This window comes from Pteropus vampyrus, unplaced genomic scaffold (assembly GCF_000151845.1).
Source record: "Pteropus vampyrus isolate Shadow unplaced genomic scaffold, Pvam_2.0 Scaffold59, whole genome shotgun sequence".
NCBI classification, from domain to species: Eukaryota; Metazoa; Chordata; class Mammalia; order Chiroptera; family Pteropodidae; genus Pteropus; species Pteropus vampyrus.
In genome coordinates, this window is record NW_011888840.1 from 5,134,928 (window position 1) to 5,141,098 (window position 6,171).

Below are 6,171 nucleotides of genomic sequence, written 5' to 3' on the forward strand. Positions count from 1 at the left end.
AAAGAAAGGACAAAATTTACCTTTTTTACATTTGCCTCAAATGAACCCTGGAATGTTCTTAGGCAATATTCACCCTCCTGGGCCCCAAAATAAGAAATCAAGTTCATGGCGAAGTCACATATTGGGAATTGCACATAAAGCGCTACCTCCCAGCCCGTCCAAAGATAAGCCAGCGGGGGAAAGGGCAGTGGTTTGTCTTGAACTTGCACACCGAGGACAAGCTGTGAACATTGGGAAACTGCCGAGTCTGGCCGAGACGAGCTGCCCAGGGAGCGCATGAGAAACAGCGCTAGGCAGGATGAAGGGTCAGCAGGCCCAGGAAGAAGCGCCGCCCCACACGCACCCCACTTGGGTCCCCCGGCGGCTTCCTTTGCCTGTCTAAGCCGTCGTTTTTTTCCCCACATGTGAAATGAAGATGATCATTTTACCTACTGCGCGGGTCCATTAACAGGATCAAAAAGGAAACTGTACATGAGATGTTTTCAAAGGATCCAGAACAGGAAAGGTGTTCGATAAACGTTAACCATTGTTCGTCGTCAAGACAGTGTCAATAAGCCAGCTTTCTCTAAGCCTCAGATCCATCTTTTACAAAATGGAGTTAATATTTCTGAATTGTGTGAGGATTAAGTAAAAAAAAAAAAAAAAACATACAGTAATACTTCTTAAATTTAAAGCATTATTGCATTGAGAAACTACTATTTATGCTGTTATTATGAGACATAAAGGGTTAAAAACTAGCCAAGAGAGGCCAAAATATATTTGTGGTTTTAGCTCAAAACGAAAGAGTGGGGCTTTTGTTTATGAGTGGCCTAAAGAAAAGCTTCACACATTGAGGAGTAAGGACTACCACCCCTTATCAGGCGTGTTCTACGGTACCTTATGCTTTTCATTAATTTATTAACTAACTTCCTGATTTCTCCCAATATACCCTTCAGTTGCTATTACTCTCCTTGTTCTAGACTAACAGATACATAGATTATTAATGTAACTTAGAAAAATCACCCACATAGGACTCAACCCTGTCCCAGCCTTTCTGTAAGACGTGCTGGCAATTAAAATTGTGACTATAATTATTATTTCTTTGGTTCAGGCAAGATTCCTTTAGGTGGGATTCCTTTATGTCTTATTATGAAAATTAATTTTAAATTATCATGTGGAAGAAAAATCATAAGTAGTTACCATAGCATCACATAGTTACTGTAGCACCGATCATCAAAAAATTATATAGAGAGTAACCCACACGCCTGAAGCACTATCTCTGCTGGTAAATTCGAGGGTGTCTCCATCAGGGAACCGATGGCACCCTTCATCCGGTGAGACGCCTTTGCCTTTACTTTATTTCAATCTTCCTACCCTTTATTGGTGCATATCCTATAGTTTCCACTGATATCTTTCACGCCACACCACATTTTCATCTGAGTTTACACTCGTGTGGTGGCTTCTTTTATTAGCAGTTTTATACGCACTGCAATGAACTCCCGTCCTCTCGTGATCATTTCCTCAGAGTTTGCTCTTCGGGTACAGTCTTCATCAATTTATTGCAAATATCCGCCTGCCTGTTTTATATTCCTACTTGCGTGTTCCACAGATAACTTAAATTTCACAAATTTAAATTTGAACTCATTTTTCTTCTCCTCGGTGCAGATTCTCCTACTGTGTCTTATGATAGCAGATAAAAATCCCATACCAAGGAGAGCATAGACTCCAAAGCCAGACTTTTAGTTTAACTCCCAGTTCTCATAATAACTTGCTGTGTGACATGGGGTGAATTATTAACATCTCTGTGTCTCATTTTTCTCCTCTAATATTGGTGTTATTTAACTTATAGAGTTTTTATTAGAATGAAATAATGACCATATATAAAACACTTAGAACAGTCCCTGGCACACGGCAATTATCGCATATACAAATAGCCACTCGCCACTTGAAGCCATCCGGCACTCCCACATCCAATTGATCACTTGCTTGCTAAATCTCTCAATGACATCCAGATCTATTACCTTTTGTTATCTTTGTTTAAGTCCCATCATCTTTCATCTGAACCAATACAACAGGCTCTTAAAAGGTTCACTCATTCATTCATCCACCAGGCAGCAAATATATATTCACTCCTTGCTTTGGAGCTGACACTGCGCTAAAGAACGGGACGCAAGCATGGATTTGTTGGGCGTGCTCTCCTCCTTCTGGTCGTGCCTTCTCCAGTCCAGAGTGACCTGACAATATTATTGTGCCTTGGTTCTCACTGTCTTCATTTCAAAGTCAAAATTTCCAATATGACATGATCCGTGACTATTTGCCACTCGATTCTGTCTCCTCCCTGTGCCTTGCCTGAACCTCAGCTGCAAGCTCTCAACTCTTTGCTTTTTACAGAAGGTACCAGTTTCCTCCGTTCCCCTGTGCCCTCGCACCTGCTGCTTCCTCTGACCTCTCCGACCCCACTCCATCCACTCCCTTTCCCATAGCTAATTCCTATGGGCTGCTTAGTTTTCCCTGATCCCTAGGTCTGTGTTCCCATAGCACACAGAACTGCGTCCTATCATGAGACAAAACTAAATGGCATTGCAATTTCCGGTTTATTCATCTTCCATGAACACTATTGGGTGTATTCACTAAGGAAGCCCTTTCCGATGCAACAAACCCTGAAACTTCAGTGACTTATATTTTCACGTATAGTGAAAGTATATTTTCTGCTTACGTTAGCAGCTGGATACAGCTGTTAACTGTCAAAATGAGCTTTCCACATGTGATTCAGGAAACCATGGTCCCACAGTCTCTAGGGGACTGTGTTTATCCAGCAAATAAGGAAAGAGAGAGGGGAGAAGGCACATCTGCTCCTCAGGCTGTTCACCCCAGAAGCAATTCACACCCCTTCTGTTCACTCCCCTGGCAAGAATTCACTGTAAGCCCTCCCAGGATTCTAAGGGAGGCTGAGAAAAGTAGTCTCCGCTTGGGCAATCTCTTTTCAGTAACAACTCTCATCTCTGGACATGGAAGCACATATCTCTGATGGACAGCCAACTGTCTCCGCCATGGCTGGTAAATTACATGAAGTCGGGGACTGTGCCTTGTTTCTTGTTTATTTTCTCTGCTTAACATAGTGGGTAGCACAGAAGAGATTCTCCAAGAACGAACGTGTCTGAAACGAAATAATGCTTTGCTTCTCTGACTTCAGCTTGCCCTGTTTCCAATCACACAGATATGGGGAGGTTGTCTAGGTCTCACATTGTATAATGAGCTGTTGTTACCTTTGTAAACCTAGAAACGGCATCTCCCAAATTCCTGTGGCCTGTCAGTTTCCCTCTGCCTCCCTGCTCTGAGACTTGCAGAACACCCCAGGCTGCAGCAAAAGAGGAGATGTCGCTTTCCTTTATGTTCGGTGGTAGGGCTGTACTTCTCCCTCGGGCAAAATCCTGAATGTGCTGTTTCCTGGGAGTCACACCAAAGATCTTTTCTACAGACTGCAGGTTTCTGGAGCCGAGGGAAGGGTAACTAAAGGATTAGTTCTTTCCTTTCCAGTTCAAGGAGGACTTCATTACGACTTGAAGGAACCTCAAAGACCCTCTGGTCTATGGATGGCAAATCCTTGTCACATATGACACCAGTCCTTAAACACACCTATGGCAAACATCGCTAATCATTCACACTTTCCAACTAAGCCTGTCTGTGGCTTCAGGATTTTCGACACAGAGATCCAGACTTTGACTCCCAACTTTTTGAAGTTGTCATTGAGGTGACTTTATATGTCATCTTTGATCCATTCTGTCTCCTTTTTATGTGCAGGTATAAGGCAATTGAAGGAAAGAGACGAAAAGTCACTTTACAAAGATCATACGGGAATTTGGTAACAGAGTTAAAACCAAAACTGAGGCATCCTGATCCTTAGTCAAGATTTGTTTTCTTTCTACCACTTAGAAACAGAACATTCAAAGCAAAAGGAACCACTCCAGAAGCCTGGTTGTGGGTTGGGAGAGTGAATGTGGCTGTGTGTCCTAAAAATAAATTTTGTGTCTCACAATTTGGCATTTAGGAAGTTCCTGCCTTTGGGATTTACAAGATGTCCATTCATTTCTCAGTGGCATCAACTTGCCATGGAGTGTGGTTAAGATTCTGGGCCCTCGACAAAGGCAGATAAGTTTTTCAGAATCTATCCTGATGTCCAGGGGCTGAGCACCTTAAGCAAGTTGGCTTCCTGTTCCAAGCCTCGGTTGCCTCTTCTGCAAAATACAGTACAGTGTAGAGTAAAATCAGATAACTCACATAAAGCTTTAAAGACAATCTACCGCAGGGATCATAGCTATTGCTTTATGTCCAATTTCATGTTTCCACACATATTATCAGTAAAAAAAGATGTTTGAGCAACTTAAGAGTAAGATAAAAAGAGTACCACCGGGGTCTCCGGCAACCTAATTCGAATCCTGGCTTTTCTGCTTTTAACTGTTATGACCTTGGATGAGCTTTTTTTTGCCTTCCGGTCCTGAGTTTTCTCACCTGTAAAGTAGGAAGATTGGAAAACATTCTTAAAGTCTCCTTTCGTCTTTGAACTCCTGTGATTCTATGTTCTCTCACTAGCCGAGACCCCAGAATTATGTTTCCTGAGCTATTTTCTTCAGCGGAGGGAAAATGGTGAGGAGGGTTGCTAACCAGCTTTATTTTGGGTGCAGTGGCCAGTCACCCTTGCACTTGGCATTTGAGATGAATCTCCATGAGCTAAGTGTGCTCCAAGTATGACTTCAGCCTGCTGGCCCAGCAAAGACATTGGATGTTGCCAGCAGGAATGGAGGACTGTTCCAGCCATGAGGCAACTATCTTGTTATAATTTATGGACATGGGGGTGAGGGGCACATCCCTGGGGCATATTCTTGTGCCCACCCCAAAAAAAGATCATCCTAGGTAAAGGCTCTCTGAAGAGAAATATTGGTAGAAATATGGAGCAGAACCGTAGCCTCCAACTCCAGGCAAACCACAAGACTGCTGGTGCTGAACACACAGGGATGGTGAAGATGCTAAAATATGGTCTGTTTTTAAGATCACAATTTACTAGGGCAGGTAAACCAGTAACTAACACAATCTTATTATTGTACTACGTAATATCATGGACATTCACCTGGAGAGAAAATTATGATCTTAGCAAGAGAAGTTGGCATCTACTTCAGATTGTAGATGGGGATGATAAATTGTCCAGCATCACTAAGCAGGGCCTCCCTTAGAAGAACATAATTCAAAGCATATTGGTCTCACAATTGGTGACTTCTCCTCAAAGGCAGATACAGGAGGAGGAGGCTCGATTGTTTTGAAAGAAAAGAAAGCAAAGGCCTGGGAGAAGAGCACCACCAGAGAGACAAGGAAGTGGGTTGTTTCTGAAGTAGCAATACGGAAGTTACTAGAAACAGTCCTTATTCAGGCGTCTTGAGAATAGTCTATGCCTTTAGCTGTGTGTGCAAAGACTCTAATTGCTAGGGTTATATTACTTTTGGCTCTAGCCTAGTAAATGCTTTTCCCCTAAACGATAGCTTTGTAAAATGGGTGTGGAGTTTCTCACCCATATTACAATCCACTCAGGTTTGGGTCATTCTCCTCCATTCTGACACTCTGCACTTAGAACTCATGTTTTTCTACATTGCCATGGAAGGGAAAAGAAAACTGGAGGGTCAGGTATTTAAGGCTGTGCCTTGAGTGGCTTTTATCACTTCCAGACACATTGCATTGCCCAAAATTGAGTCATATGGCCTTCAACCTATTTGAGTGGAGTTTGGGAGGTGTCTTCCTGCATTCCCAGGGAGAAAATACCCTGTGGGAAACACACAGTATTTGTTCCTGCCATGTTCCCCTGTGATGCATGCTTCTCCCGAGCATTTCTCCAATCTTTTGTTACAATGTCCTGAGCCCTTAATTTTCCTGCAGAGGAGACTTGAATACCGTACGTTTCTGATCTGCCTTGAAGCAGTCAAGCAGTATCACAGTCTCCCTGGGTATTATTCTACCACCGTCCCAGACTACACTGTCTTATGCCACTAAAGCAACAGGAAGTGAAAGGTCTTTGATTCTAAAGGCCCTGACCAACTAGTCGGGGCTCATCTGCAGGACACCAAGCTGCCATAATGTCTAGGGCTGCCATTAGAGCTGTAAAATTCCCTACAAGTGAACCCAACCTGCCAAGGCCAGCTTCTGTTT